This window comes from Gigantopelta aegis, unplaced genomic scaffold (assembly GCF_016097555.1).
Source record: "Gigantopelta aegis isolate Gae_Host unplaced genomic scaffold, Gae_host_genome ctg3260_pilon_pilon, whole genome shotgun sequence".
In the NCBI taxonomy this organism is placed as follows: Eukaryota; Metazoa; Mollusca; class Gastropoda; order Neomphalida; family Peltospiridae; genus Gigantopelta; species Gigantopelta aegis.
In genome coordinates this window covers 97,059-120,158 of record NW_024533253.1, presented here as the reverse complement: position 1 = coordinate 120,158, position 23,100 = coordinate 97,059, and positions in this window count along the sequence as shown.

Genomic DNA, 23,100 nt, shown 5'->3' with positions numbered 1-23,100 from the left:
TGAATTGATCAATATTGATACTTTGTCAGTGTACTTTGATCAATAGCTTAATTTAATGAACAATAATAGTTTAATCAATATCCACCTACTTTAATCAATAGTTACATTTTGTTGATCAATATTGATGTGCTTTGATTAATCTATTAGTTATAGTTTAATCAATATCCATTACTTTAATCAATAGTAATATTTTGTTGATCAATATATTGATGTGCTTGATTTAATGTATTAGTTGTAGTTGATCATCAATATTGTAGCCTGTCATTATGTACATCATTAGAGATCCTAGACTTCTTAACTCTATTGTTCTATTAAATTTGTTACTACAAAATATGATCTCCTTTTATTTTCCTTCTTTGGAATAATCCGAAAATAGTACCTAATGTTTGTGAAAAAGTGTGACTGACTGAAATGATCTAACTATAACTTGTAACTTAACAACTGATGAGACGTCCTTATTAGATTACAACTTCAAGGATAGATAGTAGATATAGTATATCTATAAATCGTATGAAACTGAATACATATTATTTATGAATGCATCTAATACCTTTGCTAAAGGAGACATTTTTCTAGGTAGAGAGTGTTGTCAGATACCATTTTAACATGATCCGTTAGAGACAATATCACATTTCTCTCTACATACTGGATGTATGGCAATTAACACAATATATGTCCAGTTCAGTACAATTATCAAACACAGTAAAGTAATGTAATAAATCATACTAATATCACCACTATCTGGTGTTCCACAGTAACAGACAATTTGTCTGGCATGTTTATATTGACATCACACACTTGTCACCACATTGTTATATCTGTATACATAATAATTTAGTTAACATACCAGCAGTACTCTCTTTGATGTATGTGAACAAAATGAAACCTCTCTATAACAAACTATGATTCACACCATACACTGAACTGTCCTATGTAGTCTAGACTGATAATTATTATATGATAGGACTCTAATAGCATTATCCATAAACCAATGATCTTGTCTTCTATAGTCTAGACTGATAACGATTACATGATAAACTCTAATATCGTCTTTTATAGTCTAGACTGATAACAATTACATGATAGACTCTAATATCAATATCTTAAAACTATTGATGTATTGACTATAAAACTTGTGACCATAGACAATTTCTGTTCAGATTTGGTACTCAAAGTTATGAGAAAGGCTAATGCTATGTTGTTGCTACTATGGACACACATGAGTCTAGTTAGTAATGAAGGGTATGTAATAAACAAGTCAAGTTATGATGTCCATGTAGGAGTTACACATAAAGTGTAATTGTAAAGGCAATGGACACTTTCTGTTAGATTAATTGTTCAAAGTCTGTGAGTGGCTAATGCATGACAGATGAGTCAAGTTAGTAATGAAGGGTATGTACATGTACACATAAGAGATCACAGGTAGTTACTAAGATGAACACACACACATAAATTGTTGAGTCAAGTAGTAATGAGGGTATGTACATATACACATATCACAGGCTAGTTACTAATATGAACACACACAATAAATGTATGAGTCAAGTTAGTAAGGAAGGGTATGTACATGTACACACAAGAGATCACAGGCTAGTTACTAATATGAACACACACAATAAATGTATGAGTCAAGTTAGTAAGAAGGGTATGTTACTATACACATATCACAGGCTAGTTACTAATATGAACACACGCAATAAATGTATGAGTCAAGTTAGTAATGAAGGGTATGTACATGTACACACAAGATCACAGGATAGTTACTAATATGAACACACACAATAAATGTATGAGTCAAGTTAGTAATGAAGGGTACGTGTACATATACACATATCACAGGCTAGTTACTAATATGAACACACACAATAAAATGTATGAGTCAAGTTAGTAATGAAGGGTATGTACATGTACACCAAGAGATCACAGGCTAGTACTAATATGAACACACACAATAAAATGTATGAGTCAAGTTAGTAATGAAGGGGTATGTACATATACCATATCACAGGCTAGTTACTAATATGAACACACGCAATAAATGTATGAGTCAAGTTAGTAATGAAGGGTAGTTCGTACATATACACATATCACAGGCTAGTTACTAATATGAACACACGCAATAAATGTTGAGTCAAGTTAGTAATGAAGGGTATGTACATGTACACATAAGAGATCCACCAGCTAGTTACTAATATGAAACACACACAATAAATGTATGAGTCAAGTTAGTAATGAAGGGTATGTACATATACACATATCACAGGCTAGTTACTAATATGAACACACACAATAAATGTATGAGTCAAGTTAGTAATGAAGGGTATGGTACATATACACATATCACAGGCTAGTTACTAATATGAACACACACAATAAATGTATGAGTCTAGTTAGTAATGAAGGGTAGTTAATAAACAAGTCAAGTTAATGAAGTCCATGTAGGAGTTACACATAAAGTGTAATTATATTAAAGGCAATAAACACTTCTGTTCAGATTAATTGTTCAAAGTCTGTGAGTGGCTATGCATGACAGATGAGTTTAAAGTGTATGTATATGTACATGTAAGATGTCACACGTTTGTTACTAATATAAGCACATACAATGAATGGTGAGCCAATAAAGGGTATGTTATGAGCAAAGTTAATGATGTACATGTGGGAGTACACACAAAATGTAATATAGTAATTACAATCACGTTAATGTCTTCTTCTCAGAACAGAGGACATTACTATAATATTGAATGTATCTTTATTCTTTGAAATGAGGACAGCTCACTATTAAGAGTTATGTGAATTGTATAATTGTCTTAGTAATAATTATTAGCTGTTTATTAAAGAGTGGCTTCACTGATTCTTGTGTAACATGCATAATTTGGGACTCATTGCTGTATTACTCAAAAATACCTGTCGTTGGGAGGTCTTAGGTTTGGTTACAGTTTGTAATAATATGAAAGGAGTAATTTGGTATTGTATGAGAATGATCAAACCATCATTGATACAGTGACCACAAAAAGTAAACTAAGACTGGACAAGTAAACTGATCCAGTTCATTGCAAGCTCACATGTATCTAGGAATGATACAAAGCAATTAGAATCTGATCAATCTCTTTGATGTTGTATAATAAATACATTAGTTCTCCACTTGTTTTTCACGCATGTAAGGAATATTTTCTTTGTAAATTTATAATATGATAGTTTATTTAATGAAGGTTCAATTGTGGTCTACTGTAAATGTGTCTTTGACTTCCCCTTCACTGACAAACAGTATACAGATAATCTTATCCTATATATATATATATCATATTATTGTGTTGTTCTCTTGCCTTAAACTAGTCATCGTATTTATTAACCTATGTTTTAGTCCTCAAAATCCTATAAGTATTATATTTATGTAAACACATTGATCATAACATGATGTAATTATCTTATTTTGTGCATCTACACAATATCTCTATCTTGCAAATCTTACATGCGTTCCTGGTAAATATAATATCACAGGATATAATATAATTATAGTATTATGTACAATTATAGTAATACTATACTGACCTGGGGCATTTGTACATACTCACACATCGCACCACCTATTCAACTATTGCGTTACACCCAATTAGTATCATATTTGAACTTGAACACATGTGTTAGAACTCCTTACAAACTTCACAAATACTGTTAATAACTCAATGGACATATATGGTCTATATTAGGACTATCTCTGTCATAGATCATATTGTACAATTTCAATTAAGTTTTGGAAGTTTGTTATTACATACACAAACCAACAAGTTTAGTTAGAAAATTTCAATGGGGATTCTGTGGTGTGGATTATGTATTACTCTCACTATAAACTATAATGATAATAAAGTATACATGTAGCATGTATATCGCATAAGCTGATATGTTCTTCTCTTTTGGACCAGATTAGGTCAAAAGAACAAGGGTGCGTAGTACTCGAGGACGACGATCTGACAGGATTCATTGGGATCAATATCTGTAGAGTATACAGTGATGTATGTTATTTTAATAATGCAAATTTAGGTATACATGTCATGATAAAGTCTAGACATAATTATATAAACTTTCTAAGTTGGCCTGTTATGTTCTATATATTGTCATCTAGTAATATTGTACATGTAATGTGGTAGATATAGTATGAATTAAAGTGATATGTCACTATAGCAAAACAAAAGTACATGTAATTTCACTTTAAAAGATTTGCTCATGAACATATAGCTGAGTAGGCTGATCACAGAACACACTTGTAGGGAGGGAGGAGATGTGCTATTGTGTCGAACGGGTTTGAGTTTGGTATAAATTGTATCATAGTCTATACCAGACAATCCTATAGCAAACTGGCAGATACAGTGGTACAAAATTCACGAAACAAAATTCAGCTTTATATTATTAGAATCTACAAAAAGGACAGTTGGTGCTAGCCACCCTAGCATCATCCCTCCTGGCTTATTCCCTTAGATGAATAAAACTGTCCGTATTAGGGCTAGATATATAGTATGGAGGCATAGGGACAAAGTATATGGATGCCAAGGACCCCCAAAACAAGGGATGTATGAATATGAATATGCTCTACTAGTTGGCATTCTGACTCTTGTCTTTCTCTTTATCTCAAAACAGTGTGGACGGTATCAGTGAGATGCCACCCCATATTGTTACCCAGATCCATAGACAACATCTTATGCAGGTATGTCTCTGAAATAATACAATATAGAGTGTCCCTATGTACTCCTTGACAAGTAATGGTCCGAATACCAGCACTTATTTGATAGTTATGGTCACAATAAAGCCACTATTATGAAAATTAAGAGTGGAAACACAGACTACCCTAATTAATTAATGGTCAGAATAAAGCAACCTATTAGGACAATTGGTCAAGAACACAGAACCTATTATGACAATCAATGGTAAGAAAACAGCACCTATATGACAATTTAATGGTCAAGAATACAGCATCCTATTTGACAATTAATGGTCAAGAACACACAGCACCATTATGTTAAGTACAACCCCAGCAGGTACTTTATTTTTAGAAACTAATACAGTTTTAAAAAAATGTGATATAGATAGTAGATTTAATAAGTTTGGTTTATTTCTCTAAGCTATGCCATTGTAGCAGTTTTCTATTGGGCTTAAATGTAATTAAGGTATTTGTATGATTACAAATGTGATGTTATATATGTTAATAAAATGACATAAAAGGTGGGTGTACTAATTAATATGTGTTCATTAATAAGAATACCATTGCCAGATAAATAATTTGATTTGAGTAATCATTTCATCATATACTTATACATAACCTGGATAATTGGTTTATTGTCTACTTTGGTATACTTCTTAGGTTAATGTGTATACTCTTGTATACGTATTAATTGTATACTTTGTATAACTTATTAGGTTAATTTGTCTACTCTTGTATACTTATTAATTTGTATACTTTGTATACTTATTAGGATATCCAAAATATACTATGCCCATAACATTCTTTACTATTAGCCTATAATAAAATATTATTTTAATTTGTACACTGTGATACTTTGCTATGCCACACGGTAACAGAAAATGCAAACAAATAGAAACCATTTGCTTAACACACACTTTAGGAATCATGAGTGTTGTACTTTTAATCCCTACAAAGGTAAACGCATCCCTACCTAGCTTTGTCATCAACAAAATCTTCCTAATAGTAATATGAACACATACTAGAATGTTTTTTTTTTTAGAAGATACCACTAGGAAAGGAACTATGAAATACAAAACTGAGAACATATAATAGACAATGTTGTTATACACTTTAGACTTTTATGGTATATGAGAATGTAGATTAACTGGACATTACATAAGATTGAGATCATATAAGTAAGGGTTTCATAAGTATTAATGAAGGTTCTATTACATTAGTAATGCTCTGCCACAATCATTTATGTATAAGGTATAGGAGTTGTGTCTAGCACGACTAGATACTTTCTTATGGTCTGGTTAATGATGAAATTTTGTTTACAGGCGAGTGCTATGTTGTAGTTCTATCGGGATACTAAATAAAATTGACATTAAAATTGTACCTTGTGTTATTGTCTTGTAAGAGTGTTTTAAATTGACATAAATATTGATACCTTGATGTTATTGTATTTTAAAGATAATATGCACCTGTTGGGTGTGTGACCTGGGGTGTTGTGTATATGCAATCATCCACTATCAATTAGCTTTCTATACCAGTAATTTGTGTTCATGTTATAAAATAATTTTGTCATTGGGGAAGGTAATTTTGAGCTGTTAATCACATAAAATTATTCTATAGTTTATGTCATTTCAATTTGAGTAGACTGGGAAATTTCACCCCCAAAATGTCAATAGTTATTTGCTCTGTATTATAATAACCTTCAGAATCCAAAAATATATTATTATATAAACGCATTGACAATGAATATGTTATAAATGAAATGATATATGGGATTGTTGATTGACAGAGAGAGACAGATATGATGGATGCATAGGACAGATACATGGATTGTATTGTAGATCTAACTGGATGTATTGATAGATAAATGGATGTATTGAACAGATATATGGATGCATAGACAGATAAATGAATGTATTGATATATAAAGGGATGTATGACAGATAAATGGATGTATTGATAGTTAAAGGGTGTATGACAGATAAATGGATGTATTGATAAATAAACTGATGATTGACAGTATAAATGGATGTATTGACACGATAAAGGGATGTATTATAGACTAATTGATGTATGACAAGATAATGGGATGTATTGTATAGATTAATGATGTGATGGAGTATGATATATAAATGGATGCATTGACAATAAAAATTTGATAAAAATGGATGGTATTGACAGATAAAGGGATGTAGTGACAGATAAAATGGGATGTATTCATAGAGGTGATAATTAGCTCAGTAGGTTTATAAGTGTAGGTTTTAAAAAGTTTTAATAAAATATTGTTTTTATTAACTTTCCGGGTAAAGTATTGAACCCAAATCACAAACAGTAGTAACACGTTCTTATGACTTTTGGTATTTATATCAATAAATAAATAAAATATATTTAATAATAATATGATACTATAGTTATAGCCTATCTATAAAAGACATGATGAATGTTATGTTAGGAGATTCAAATTTAGCTAAATATTTTATTTCAGTCACAGTATGTATCATTAACAGGAAACACTATATGCAGGAACAAAAATAGCATTACAAGATCATAAAACCCCCATGTTTGTTTTGCTCAAACTAGTTTAGACGATTAGATTTTAAGCTTTCATAGGTGGATCACAAAAGTATAAAACACCTCAAGGGGATAATACTTTTTAAGACTTCAGGAGGTGACCAAGTTATATCCTATATATGTACATCTAATCTACACAGGATATTGGGTCTTCTTTACTACTTGATGAAATGATTCGTTGATGAAATTATTTTTTTCTTCACAACCCTTGCGGTTTAAATGTAAACAAACACAACTTTGTAAGAACTCTAATTAGTTGATTGATCATTAAATGGGACCTTCAGTAGCAATATTTGAGGGCATTTTAAATTGTACACAGTCACCACCTAATAGTTTATTTACAGTAACTACCACTCTAGACTATATGACATGTTAATTGACGTGTAACTGGTTTCTGACCTTTAAACTGTTCTAATTGTACATGACATGATATACTGTAAAATACTATTACTTGTGATTCATAGTGACCCTATAGCTATTGACAGACATTGATAGAATCACTAAAACATGTCTACTTTTACCCCCCATGTATATACTGTATTACTATTACTTGTGATTCCATAGTGACCCTATGGCTATTACATTTTATATTGATTAGTCACTGACATTTTACTCATTAATACTATTGCTACACAGTACCACTATAGCTACATGTACAGATTTGTAATTCCCATTGATGTGTCTCAAAGTTCAGTTTCAATTTTAGTGGACCTGGAAAATTTACAAAATGTGATAGTTATTTAAACAAAGATCTTAAGTTATTATTCAAACACTATATATAATCATATGTCTCTACTTTATAATAGCTTTCAAAATCCAAAAATCTTATCTTGACCAATGAATACGTATGAATGAAATGATGGGTGAATGGATAGATGGATGGAATAGGGTTAATGATTGACAGATAAATGGATGCATTGACTAATAGATGGATGATTGTACGTAACATCCAAGAAGTCGCTCAGAAGGTTTTATAACTATAGTTATTAAATAGTTGATTAATACCTACAAATGTTTTCCAGAAATAATTACTAACTTTCCTAGTAATGATAGAAACTCAGTTATATACATTGGTACATTTAGTATACTTTCTACTGACTTAGAACCTTGGTCGTCTCAGATAAAAAAAGTGTTCAAAATTAATAATATTATACTATTAGTTTATAATATCTATAACAGATGTGATGGATTTAATGTTTAGTAGATTCAAATTTAGCTAATTTTTATATTTATTTTAGTCACAGTCATGTCAATTGTTGCACCAGATGAAAATGCTGGAGACAAATCTGTGACCATCAAATCTCCTTGTGCTGCTTTGTCCTCTCATTACCCCACCACCACAACCTCCTCCATCTCACAGGTGCCATCCGTCTCTTGTCTTAATCTCTCCTCACAAAAAATCTTACCAGACACATCACATGATGATAGACATTCCTTAAACTAAAAAGGGACAAAAATCACAGAGTCATTGCGAGGGTGGTATTATCAAACACGACCAGCAGATGCTTTGTTGGTTTGAAAGCTAAGAGGCTGAACTCCAACTCAAAGCTAACCAAACCTATTTCAACATCTAATAATGAATGCAATGAAGAAAAAGTTCCATTACAACAGACTCAATCTATATGGCCACATTCCCAGGTATAAGTACTCTACAAACCACATACTATACTATAACAAGTGGCACATCTTCATATTTTGCTCCACGTGGGTTACCAAAAGCTACTTTACCAAAGACTAACACACCATAGCCACTCGACTCAACTACGGGACACAAACCAACAATCCAAGTTGGAACTAATTCCATTAATTACTTCAGCTCATTCAAGGAGGACACCAATTTTGGATCTCTCCTACAACCTCAACGTAGACCGTCAGTACATTTACCACTCCAATTTTTTACACTGATGTCCTGCCACCATATAGTGAAGAGCGTACTACTCGTCCTGATACCCAAACCAGACCTGAGTCTCGTACTCCAATTCACTGTTAGTACTGCTCTAGCAACAACTCCTCAGATCACATAGTACTGGAGCTGACTTAGCCAGTCAGACTGGTGAACTACTTCTTCTAAATCGAGAAGGTCAAGTTGTACATGAAATCACAAGGAACGAGATGACCCTCAAGTCTTCCTTAGACTCTTTTATTAACTTAGCATATGAGGACAAGTGCGCTGTGAGTGCCATCTGAACTGGAGGATGGGGTCTATAGCTCCACCTCCTATGCTCATGAGGAACCACAAGGGGAAAAAAAAACCTCATCTGTTTCCTGTGATATTTCAAAGTGAAACTTTACCATGAGATGAATTAGGTAGTCCTGAGACTAGAAAGAGAGTTGTGAGAGTAATGATGTAGAAGGCAAAAATACTGAAAAAGCAATGATCCAGGTTATTGACCTATCAAAATAACAGTCCTTTGCTGGTTTTACTTTCTGTATATATTATTAATAAGGACAGAATGTGATAACTTTTCATAAAACACTAAACGGTATCAGTCACTTTATTTTTTGTCTTATAATTGAAACTCACCTACGATACAATATATCTCTATAAAGGATACTCTAAAAAAACATATATTCAGGAAAACTTGTTTCTAATTCAGTACTTAGACTAGTTACATACTAGTAGTGTATTATTCAATGTCATGGTCACTTATACATTAAGGATAGTTTCCAAGGTCCTAAATGTCATTATGCAGAGGTACATACTTATCAATATAAATGGTATAAATTACAATGCCCTTACATACTGTAAGCGCCAATTTTTAGATTGTAGGACTATTCTTGATTTTTTTTTTTAGTTAATACTGCATTAGTACATGTATAAGTGACATTGTCAGTGTTAGGAAATTAGGTAATCATTTATCTATCACTTATTTACAAAGACTATAACACATAGTTTTCATGTTCAAAACCTCATATAGAGTTAATACTGATATAACTACTATATTTGTACTTTTGACACTAACTTTTGACTTAGTTATTACTAACCCAAAATTATAACCTCATCAATGATCATAGCAGAATGTTTGATATTATAGCATTAATTCAGTGATCTAACTCATCAATTGGTTTATAAGACCAGTAAACAAAAATCATCAGTGATCTTAGCAGAGAAACGTTTTGATGTTATAGCATTAATTTAGTGAATGAATTGGTTTATAAGACCAGTAAACAAAATCAATCAGTGATCATAGCAGAAAACCGTTTGATGTTATAGCATTAATTTTTAGTGAAATGAATTGGTTTATAGACCAGTAAACAAAATCAATCAGTGATCGTAGCAGAAACGTTTGATGTTATAGCATTAATTTTAGTGAATGAATTGGTTTATAAGACCAGTAAACAAAAATCAGTCAGTGATCGTAGCAGAAACGTTGATGTTATAGCATTAATTTAGTGAATGAATTGGTTTATAAGGACTAGTAAACAAAATCAATCAGTGATCTTCAATAGAAAATGTTATAGTATTCAATTTAGTGATCTTTTTAATAAGAAACCTATAGATAAGCAAATTGATTTTAGAGAAAGGGTCCTACTTATTAGTTTTCTTAGTTTTCACTCGAGTATGAAGCTGATTGACGTCATTGTACAGCAAACTCTAATAGTAATGTTTCTTCCTCATCAAACCACTCAGCAATTGATCTGGCAAGACAGAAAATAGATAATGTATATTTGAAATGTAATGTGGAATCCATAAAATTAATACGTGAACTTATAAAATGAACAAGACAAAGTCTATTTTATAACTAGTTAAGAAAACTAAAACACTAAAATCAAAAAAACAATTGTAATGAATTGTTCTAAATTTAAAGATAGTTAAATTTAATGCTGCTTAGTCAAGCAATTTTTACATAAATCCAAATAGTTATGATAGAAGCTATATAGAAGAAGCAATCAGTTTCTTATCCATTTGTAATAGAGAATTAGTTGTAGAATGCATTGATGTGGTCAGAGAGTGTATATAATTTGTCACTTTCAATTTGTTCATATAACAAAAGAAGAATAGAGTGAAAAAAAAGCAGCACAAACAATGTCCTCATATAATTTGAAAGTCATATACAACATGGTCTTAGGACTGAATGACCACTATGTACAAGTCTTTGAGACATATGATTATAAGTATATGCATATAAAGTATGTCCACCTCTTATCATTTGTAGTATGTGGCTTTTAAAAGATAATGAACCTACACACAATGACACATTGAAATCAATGACCTTCACTAGGAAGGATATGTCATTGATCAAAGGTTCTGAGTGCTAAAACATGCACACCAATGTCACTTCAAAGTGACAATTAACTCAACAATTCTATACCAGTCTTTTTGGTCAATTAAACTATGGCTTTGTCAAAAGAAGCAGGGTTTCCTATAGGGGGGTGGGGGGGGGCATTTGCCCCCTTGCTAGAGTCTTGCCTCCCCTTGGAAATTAGGTTAGCCATTTTTTTTCAAGGGATAATTGGATGTAATGAATACAGAACTGAAACTCAACACAAGGAAATATACAGCATAAGATAACCATAGACTAAACACAAGGAGTATGTACAGTTTTTAACCTAAACACCAATAGTCTATGGTTGTTAAATTACTCCTAAATGCCTTATCAGCACCAGTATAACTTGGTCTATAGGTGTTAAGTGTCTTATCAGCACAGAAATATGGTCATCTCATCATGTCATTTGAAACCCAAAATTGTCTGAAAATGTGCCAGAAGCGATCTCAGAGGGTCTAAAATTTCAGAAATTTTATGGGGAAATGCCTCCAGATCACCCCAGAGGACATGCTGTCACGCACAGTCCCTTTGCCCCCCTAAATTTTCTTGATGTATTATTTTGCTCCCCCCCCTGTCCATTTTCTAAATGAAACCCTGCACTGAAGATTATAGCTATATCACACACAACTATAAATATCTCCATCTTTTATATCATTGTTAGTTAATGGTACTATATAACATATTATAATTTTCAGAGATCCTTCTAGTAAGTAAATTATCACTCCATTTTTTCTTACTTCTCTATGAAGTCATAGCTTGATTCTTTAGTTTTGCCATCAACAAATTTCATACCTAATTTATACATGTGACTATAACGAGGTAATGCAGACATTACATAGCAAATATTATCAGGACCCTAAAGAGGAGGAGGAGGAGGAAAGAACAACTCAAAAAAAATCAGTAGTTTAATTTGTTGAAGAGCTAGCACTTCAATTGCATGGTTTATTGTATAATCAATACACAGTCTATTTATTGTCTATAAAAAGTTGTCTCCTGTGTTATAAGCTCTCAATGACTACTGCACTTAGTGAGACCACACCATATAATCTTATTCAGTTTTGTCCCCAGACTGTCAAGCTCTACATACAATAGATAATCTGATTCCTAATGCAAGCCTAAAATTTAGAATTTCAAGTTATCCAAAGAAAGGTAGTTAATATTTATAATATGTATATGTTTATAGGGTGTGTGTGTGTGTGTGTGTCTAATGATTTAACTTTAGGATCAACAGAAGATATAAGCAAAAACATTTTAAATTTATATATCCTTTAGCATTTAAAGATAGTCTAAGTGTAAACAAAGGTATTAATCACACACTTGGTAATCAATTTTTTCTTTAACTTGATATAATATTGACGGCAGATAGATACACCTCCTACACTAAGAAATTTGCTTTGCATTAAACAACCAGACCACCATGTGTGTGTGTGTGAGACAGTTGACAATAAGACTAACTGTTATTATAAAGAATGTCAGTGCCTTTATGTATCATACAGGATTTGAGCATACAAAATACAAAACTTATATGCACTTACCAATCCAGCTATCCCTTTTCAACAGCTACCATAAAAATATTCTTTTCTTTGTAAGTTGTGAAGAGAGTAAGTACTCCCATTAATATGAAATAAGTGAACACATAACAAGTCAAAGAAAATACACAATGTATAAATTTAGTGACTTACAGCGAATCTCTCTAATGGAAACTTGGAAACTGACTTTTACTACAGAAATGTCCTCAATACAAGACTTTCTTAGTACAGTAATAAATGTTAGTAATATACTAATTGTGAACATTGAGACCACTGCAAAAATACTTAATAATTATTTAGTGAAGGCAGACTTTGTTTTAATTCTATGCTAATAAAATAAGTTAGTACTGAGGACAATTTACACTATGAACAATTCTGACAATGTATTAGTTTCCAATACACAATGATACCTTAACTTGACCATACAGTAAAATGGTTTGTAAATTATGTAATCATTTCCTAACAATTATCTTTAGTTAGTAATAGTTATTCTCTTAAAGGATATCTAATGGAGCATGTAGCCAAGAGGTATTGAGATTTAGGGAAGGGATGCCAATAGTCATAGAGCACACAGCAAAGAGAGAGAAGACACATGCTACAGTACAAATGAAGGTCGTTGGTCAACTAAACTGTAATTTTCAATATATTCTATATCACTCTTCATAAGCTGTGGAAAGAAAGTTCATCCAATTAAGTGTGTGTGGGTGTGTGCTGTGCGTGCGCGCGCGTGTGTGTGTGTGTGGTGTGAGAGAGAGAGAGAGAGAGTAAATGATAAAATTATCATAATTTTCTAATTAAAATATTAGTAATGAAACCCAAAGTATTTGCAATGACATCTCATGTTCTTGTTCTTATGTCTATTTTATGTTTCTCCGAACATATATGTGCCAAAGATACAGGAACAATAGCCATGTTTAACACTCTTGCAATGGGTGTGGCTTGACATAATAGTAGTGATGGAGCAGATGGTATACAATGTTAAGTGTAGTTATAAAAATGAATACAGACACTAACTGCTAACACTATATTCAACCAGCTGTCAGATTGAGCCAATATGGCCACCTTCATGTTGAACTATAATACTAATTTGCTAAATATCAAGTTAAACTATAAAAAACATAATTTTAATAAAATTTATTAAAATTATGGTTTTAGGTTGTTGTGCTAACAAAAACTTTGAACAGAAAAAAACAAATATGATCTAATAGCATGATCTTGACAGGAAATACTAAACTTTAACCCCACTTTTCTACATAACGTACCGTAAAAACACACAAAAATAGGGCTCAGTTTGTGGCCCAATATGAATTTAGTGCTTTTGTGTGCGTGTGTGTGTTGTTAAAATAATTACATTTTTAAACAGCATCATTTAATGCATTTTTAACGGCATTGCCATCCCACTTATCAATAGTCACTGGATCATAGTTCTATTAGAGAAAATAAGACATTGTGAGTGATTAGTTGACTAAGGATCTATAATTTATCTTAATCTATTAAGAGATGCTCTCACTTCTGCCATAAATTGCCTTCCTCTATTGTCATGAGTGGACGCCATCTTGAAAGGTAAGAGGGTTAAAACTCTGAACAGGAAACTAAACAAGTAACACCAATATGTAAGTACATTCTAATGTATTGGATATTCCATTCCATTCTACTCCATTAAGATCACCTGTAAGATAACAATATTCTATGTTCGTCATTGAGGAGGAACACAACCAGACAACATACGTGAAAAAAGAACCTGTCATTTTATTACTAAATAAAATCGACAAAGAAAGATGACAAATGTCTATTCGTTTGATGGACTGATAGTATTTGGACTGTTGGTCATATGTACTTGCGCATATTTCAGATCAATACCACGACTAAAACAGCTGCTGTTTTCAGAGAAGAAAGGTTTTGGGGGGCATTATATAAAGCATCCATTATTGGTACCGTTTACATTGGGCTGTGTCTATAGCCTGTGTTATAATGGCAGTTTATGTCCTCTTTATTAAGTAAATACTGTATTTTGTTCATTGTTTTATTCAGAACATAATATAGTCTTTATTGAGCTCCGCCCGTTAGCGCGAGCCTGCTGCGTCATCATTACGGCATGTTACCACGTGTACGTGTACCTATATAAACATAAATTTATGTATTAAAAGACTATATTTTCAAAGATGTTTTTATCTTGTGCTTGTACTACTTTTAACTGTTGGAAAGGTGTCTTTAACGACAGTAGATAACAACGAAGGTAAGGCTAAAAATGAATGTGGAATTTAATAACAAAGAGTTAGAAATGTATATATATATATATAAGATTATTTTGACTGCTTATCGCAATGTAGGTAACACGAGGTTCCAGTTATTGCAAGGTGACATAGTGCTAACAGAAGCACAACAGGCTCTTATAGAAAACTCTGTCCAATCAAAACAATCCTAATGGACCACAGCATGCTGTGACAAAGATTTTATCTTACACTGTGGAAGGAGGGTATAGTACCCTACATCATGGACAATAGCCTCAGTAAGTATATTTTTCTAAATTTTACTGCAGAAATTTGCAAAAATGTTTTACAATAATGGTAGCTATAGTTATGCTACCAAATGCAACTATCATTACTCGCATTGTTTGTATATTATGTGGATAATTATCAGTGACCACTTTCCTGTACAGACACTAACAAAACTAATGTCATCATGCATGTCACAGTTCTGTTAAAATTTAGCTGGTAAACAGAATCCATTAAGATGCCATTCACTTGTATGGACCCATATTGCTTGAACAATGCAAATTGAATCATTAAATGTGATTCAGCACTGGTAGATATTGATAAAATTATATAAACTTTTCTGTTATATAATTAATATACATTATGTAATGATGATATAAAGTTTGTATTTGTACACAATTGGTGGACAGTTGCCATGGTAATGTAGTTTGTATTGGTTCAGTTATCTTAAATAAGCCCAGGTTATAGCATTTGTGAGCAACTACTACAGAGTAACTAAACTTTACATGGCAATAAAGTTGATTATCACCTTAACCACTCCAATATTAGTTTGGTGATACTTTGCATGATTGTAATTTGAACTTCTCTCTCTCTCTCTCTTGCTTGCTTGCTCTTCTTCCCTCATTGCAGGCAGTAATACAGTCAATGTTATCAATGATGCAATAAGAGAATATGAGAATCAAACTTGCATCAGATTTCGAAAGAAAAGAGAAAACGATACTGATTATTTGAAGTTCTATAATGGATATGGGTATGAGACATAATACACTGATCATTCTTGCTACATACATCAATTTAAAATACAGTGAGATGAATGATTCCTTTTCTTTTATAGTTGTTCTTCTTATATTGGACGTGTAGGTGGAGAACAAGGAGTCTCCATTGGATTGGGTTGTGAAAGAAAGGGAATTGTGATTCACGAGATTTTTCATGCTCTGGGACGTTGGCATGAACAAGCTCGTCCTGACAGGAACTTATACGTTAGAATATATCCTGATAATATCAGAACAGGTAAGAATCCTGATCAATATCTAAGTCATTGGTAGTCTTCCTGTACATTTTTGCCACTTGGCCATGGGGCCAAGACTAGTTCCTTGTAAAATAAAAGGCTCATAATAAACCTCGTATAACCTTAATATCGATGAGTTATATGATCATTAGATCTTATGTTGAGGACTGACACTTCTTTATTTGGAGGCCATACATTTAAGTGTTTCACATAGTCCTTTTAAATTGTATGAAGTGAATCTTAGTTGTCAAGTTCAAATTTTGAAAAAAAACCTAAATTTTTTGTATTATTTTACTAAGTTTTAGTGTATTTAATGCATATCTCAAATTGAAAGTTTTCATCTGTTCAATAGGCTATGCCAGGAATTTTGACAGAGTTGATCCTATATTGCTACAACACAAGGAGTACCTTACGACTTTGATTCCTTGATGCATTATGGTGCTTATGCGTTCTCCACTAATGGAAAACCTACTATATTACCCATTGACTCGACAATTGATAAAACAAGATTAGGACAAAGAGATGGTTTCTCGATCAATGATATACTTCACGTCAAAGCATTGTATTGTCCAGGTAGAATCCCTTAAGATAACTATGCATGCAATACATGTATATAAATATAATTCACAATATTGCACATACTATTTAAAAATGGACTTTTCCATTAAAGGAAATATTATAATTTGAACTGCATCTATTATTGCTTAACATTCCATATAGTACACCTATACAAGATTAGCATGAGGTAGCAACCTCATAGCAACAAAATTAATTTGCTAGAAGTGTTTTTTATAATTTTTATGTCTAGACTTTCTTCCTTAGTGAAGGTACAAATAATCCCACTACATACTGAAGCCCAGCACGGACAGTCCGAGATCAGTATATTTTAATACTTGATCCCTCCCTCCCAAACCATAAGTATTAGGTATTAAAGTATGAGGTCTGGGGTTTGGACTGTCACACGGATGCTCAAAAAGTCAGCCTGTCCCACTTGGCTTCCATAAATGTATAAATGTATTTATTGAAAAAAATCATGGTTCTTGATTATTTAGTAATTTTTTTTAAAATTTAGTAACAGCACGAATTCTTTATTAGTTAAAGAACTACACAAAGGACATTAATTTTACTATTATGCAGACTTACATATACATACCATTAAAATATATATACATCATTAATTTAATAATCTGTGATCCATTTTTAAAGCTGATTGTATTTTTCTTATAACATGGACACTAGTACTGTGATTATTTTTTTTCAGGCAGTGGAGGAAGTTGGAGTAGTTGGAGCTCATGGTCAAGCTGTTCTCGAACATGCAATGGAGGTATTCAATATCGTAAAAGAGTCTGTGTCGGCGATACTGACTGTTCTGGAGTAAATTATCAGGAGAGACGATGTAATACTACTACTTGTCCTACTCGTAAGTAATGGACGTTATCTTGTATTCTTGTATTTAGTGGTCATGTTTGTGTCAATAAAATTTACATTAAGGAAGCGTCTAGAGTATTTATATAATATGAATACTTACAATGATGCTCAAAGAATGACAACAAACTTGAAAATAGCATGCCAAATGACTGCTAGAAATTTGAAATTTTGCTCCATTTTATACAGCTCCTATTTGGAGTTCCTGGGGAACGTGGTCTGGTTGCAGTACCTCTTGTGGGAGAGGGAGACGAAGCAGAATGAGGACCTGTTTGAATGGAAAATTCCTGCATTGGAAAGAGCCAAGAATTTAAAGACTGGCAACTTGCAAGCTTGCCTAAATTGTAAGAACACCCTCTCACGTACTAACAATGGTCTGATAAGATCTGCTTTAGTGGATAATACCTTCCATGTTACGGGCTACAAATTACATGTACATGTAGTGTAGTGTAGTTCATACAAGTCTTGCAACCTTATATAGACATTATGGTTACTTATGATCTCTGTAACTTCACCATACTCTAGTGAATACAAACATAATGTGGTATTAATATTATAGTTCAAAAGATATTTATATGGAGTAATAGTGTCTGATGATAGTATCTCTGTCTCTCTCTGTGTAGTACCTGTCTGGTCTGGATGGAGTAGCTGGAGTGAATGCAGCCATACTTGTCAAGGTGGTTACAGGTACAGGACAAGACGATGTCAGAATGGTGCCAATATTGATTGCTCGGGTGTTTCAAGAGAAATTAACCCTTGTAATGATAACATTGTTTGTAACAAGTGGGACAGAGTGCTCTAAAACTTGTGGCACTGGAGTACAGTTTCGTATTATAGGGCCACGTAATAGAACTGAACAGAGACCTTGCAACACACAACCTTGGTCTAATGAATCTTGTATACAGGGTAAGAATTAGGTCAAGTACTCAATGAACACCTGCATGCGTATATGGACTTACCTAGTTCACCAGTCACCTGCATGTTCATGAGCTTTTGAAGTATAACCATGTTAGTGATTGATTCATACCTGAATTACTATAGGAATTACACACATTGGGTGTTTCGAACTGCCAGCTGGCACTCTACAACTTATGGATGGCAGACATCAACTTTTAATGGACTCACCTTAACCCCCCCCCCATAGAACTGAGCCAATAAGAAAATGTGGTCAAGTAGCATATGCTAACAAATTTAGATACTTTGCTGTAGCATTTGGACTGTGTTTTAGTGGATTTAATAATATCTCTCACTACCAGACCGCTGGTAGTTCCAAAATTTGTAAAAATGGAACTGGAAACTATTTTGGATCATTTTCAATGGATGTCTATAATGTATCTGATGTTACTTCATTTATCACTTCAATTAACTATATTACTGAATGTGAATGGGATTATTGTCAAGTTAATAGAAACATGTACCTTATCTTCTGGGTTGGTAACATTCATTTGCCTCACTTGTCATGCTTATTGATTATTATATTAATATTGTACTATGCTATTTATTGATTTGAAAAATTGTATTTTTATAAAACTATATTTTTGGCATTAAAATTTATTATATAGTATTACTCCAAATTAGCCACCTTCATTCTGAAAGGAGGCGTTTCCTCCTTTACTGTCTTATGATCAGAGCATGACGCAAATAAGATCTGATTCTGCTTACGAAGTTCTCCTCAAGATCATACTGATTGGAGATTCCGGAGTAATAAAACAGAATTATTACAAAAATATATCGGAGAGAGTCCTGATAATGAAGATAGTTTAGGACCTACTCTGGGTAAGAGTGAGACAAAGGTTGAACCATCACTTCATCTTTCGAACTAGGTTTGGATTATCGTTTAAAAGATGTCATTTGCAGAGGAAAGAGGGTGAAACTGCAACTATGGTAGGTACGTAGTATTACAAGGACATTTTGCTTCAGGTATACAAATGTACATTGTGTGTAGGTGTGTATATGTGTGTGTGGGAAAGTGTGATAGGTACCATAGTATTACAAGGACATTTTGCTTCAGGCTATACAAATGCTTGTGTGTTACGTCGTGTGTAGGTGTGTGGGAAAGGGGAGGGGGAGAGACTTAAGGGGAATTCAATTTATTATTGTACAGGGATACAGCTGGACAGGAGAGATTTCGTTCAGTGACATCATCATACTATCGAGGTTCCCAAGTGAGTTGTTTTAGTTGAAAACTAAAAAGTTTCCATAATTTTATTATAGGGTTGTTTGTTAGTATTCAGTTTGTCAAAGAATGCTTCATTTGTAGGACTATCATATTGGCTGGATGAAATCAAAACAGTGAGTAAAGGGACCATTATTATTTCATATGATGTTGGTCAAATTTTAAAAATAAATTGTTAAAATTAGTAACAAATGTAGTTGTTAATGTTTATCTATTATATTATAGACTTCTTAGAACAGAAAACTGAAATGATAATAATAATTGTGTCCTTTTCATGTATGCTGTTGTCTATAACTTTTCAGTCATTGACATCAGTAGAGTAAACTATGATCTCTAATTGTGACTAGTTGCATATTATAATGATGTTTCATATATGACACCAATTAAGGACATCCCTACTCTATATCGAAGACACTTGTTTGTTCTAGCCCCATACTAATACTTTAGTGTATTATATAACATCTATATTCAGGACATTCGCTCTAGTCCCATGCTAATACTTTAGTGTATTATACAACTTCTATCTTGAGGACACTTGTTCTAGTCCCATGATAATACTTTAGTGTATTATATTGGCCTATACTAATACTTTATAGTGCATTGAAGACACCTCTATATTAACTTGGTTTCTTAACTCCCAAAGTGTTCGCTATAAAAGAGAGACTTTGATCAAATTTAGTGCTAAAATCATGTTCTGGTTTCATTGTAGAATGCTCCGTCAAATTTTGAGACTGTTCTAGTAGCAACAGGCGCAGGTGATCCCAATATAGAAACTCAACTTGAAGTAGCAAGAGAGTTTGCACGTGAAAGAATCTTATATTGAAAGAAGTGGATTTGAATGATACCAGACAAGTAAATCTGTTATATTCTTTTTATGTCCTCTCTGTGTTTGTCTATCAATCTATCCATTCATCTGTTTTGTCTACCATTCATTCATCTGTCCATCTATCCATTAATCTATTAGATTGAAGAAGTCTTTAATACAATAATTGAAAAAATCATGAATAATTATGGTAGAAAGTTTTCAGCAGTAGGTAAGTTAATCTAACCACAGACATCACAAGCTTTATATACAGTGTGATCTATGTCAGTATTATATGATAAAGTTAACAATCTTCATCAATAGTTGTTACTACAACCAAATATGGTATTAGTAGCTATGATATATAGTACTACAGTCATGATGGAGCCACTGTGGTCACATGTCTAACATTTGAAGCTATTGACTAAATATTTCTATTAGTATAAATAGCCACAAACAAATCAGACAAAAATGCCTGTAAACTCTATATAGGTACCAAAATGAGACACACGAGAAACCAGGCCATGTATTATTTGCAGTGATTATCCAACTCAAATTGAATTGGTTAGAGATATGATCTTAAATTTAGAATGAAAGATAAAAATTAGTGATACTTGTGGGACTTTAACAAATTTTATTAGTAGTAAATTGGTTTCATAATAACCCAAGACCTTTATTTTAACAATTTGTGTATTGTTTTGTTCATAGAAAGTATAAAGTTGGATCATACAACACCATTGTCAGATCGACCACCAAGCTGCTTCTGTTGATGAAAACATCTTAAATGATGTTCAATTATATATAATTATTTTTGTAACATGTAATTTTGAACATCGTACAAAAAATTGTGTAAAATAATTAAGAATTTTTACAAAATTTTGAACAAATAAAATTTTAACACATACACAAATTTGCATGATAGAGCTCTGCAATTAATGAAACAGCTAGAGGAGTAATTTCAGGTCCTTCATATTTTGATGATATCAGAAATTTATACAATTAGAACATATTTATATGCTTCAATAATTATTTACTTTATTTAACCTTTATTTGACATATATACACAAATTATACGTATATAGATTATCACAGTTATAGGAGGTCTCTGTGTCGATGTAATTCATGTTGCAAATCACTCTCTGAAGGTTCAGATAGATTCTTTTGCAGTAAGACATGTATATCACTAACACCTACCAATGATGCATAAGACTCGACAGACTGACTACTGAATAGAGGATCTGATGTGACACTAACTCGATTATGCACATTGTCTACATTCTTCCCCTTTTTACGAGAGCCATGGTAAGCCTCCCAACGTGTAATAAATACCTCAATGACAAGAGATATAAACAGATTAACAGTGATAATAACCGCTACTAACCACCAAGCAATAAAATATAGCTGAGCCCATTTACTAGTTGCACGAGAGAAAGCATCTAGAAACACATACCAATTATTGACGACCATTATATCCCATAGATCACTAAAGCGGCACCAAAGTCATGAAAATTATATGAGTAGTATTCCAAGTTCTCATACGAACCACATTTGTGAGCCATACTAGAATTGTCATTCTCAAGTTTGTAGTTCTCTCCGAAAATGGCCATACCTAATAGAGCAAATAAATAGTAAATAACAATAATGATGCCGGCAAATGCTCGAAGGTTTTTAAAATTTCAATGATTGTTCCAAACACGAATGAGATAGATTGAAATTGAGGAATTATTCTCAAGAGACGAAAAACAATAAGTAGATTCATAACACGTATAAGAGTGGAATAGCTGTTTGGTTCATGTAACTTGTGTCGAAACGGATGTCCAAAACCAACAAGAATGGCAATCTCAGTAAACAAGATACCCAATGTAATAATGCCTTCAAAAATGTTGGCAGAGAAAGAAAATATCCCCGTCGTCCGAGGCCAATTATTTTGATCACCTGTTCAAAGAAGTAGTAGAAAAAATAAAAGAAATTAATGTAGGCCAGAAATGAGTTGCTATGTAATACAACATAACATAATCGATCTCCATTTCAATTGTCAATACAGCAACATGTATAAAGGTCATTCCAATAGAGAAAATATTGAAAGTATTTGTTTCGTACTAGTTCTGTATTAACTCCATGATTTTCACACGTGA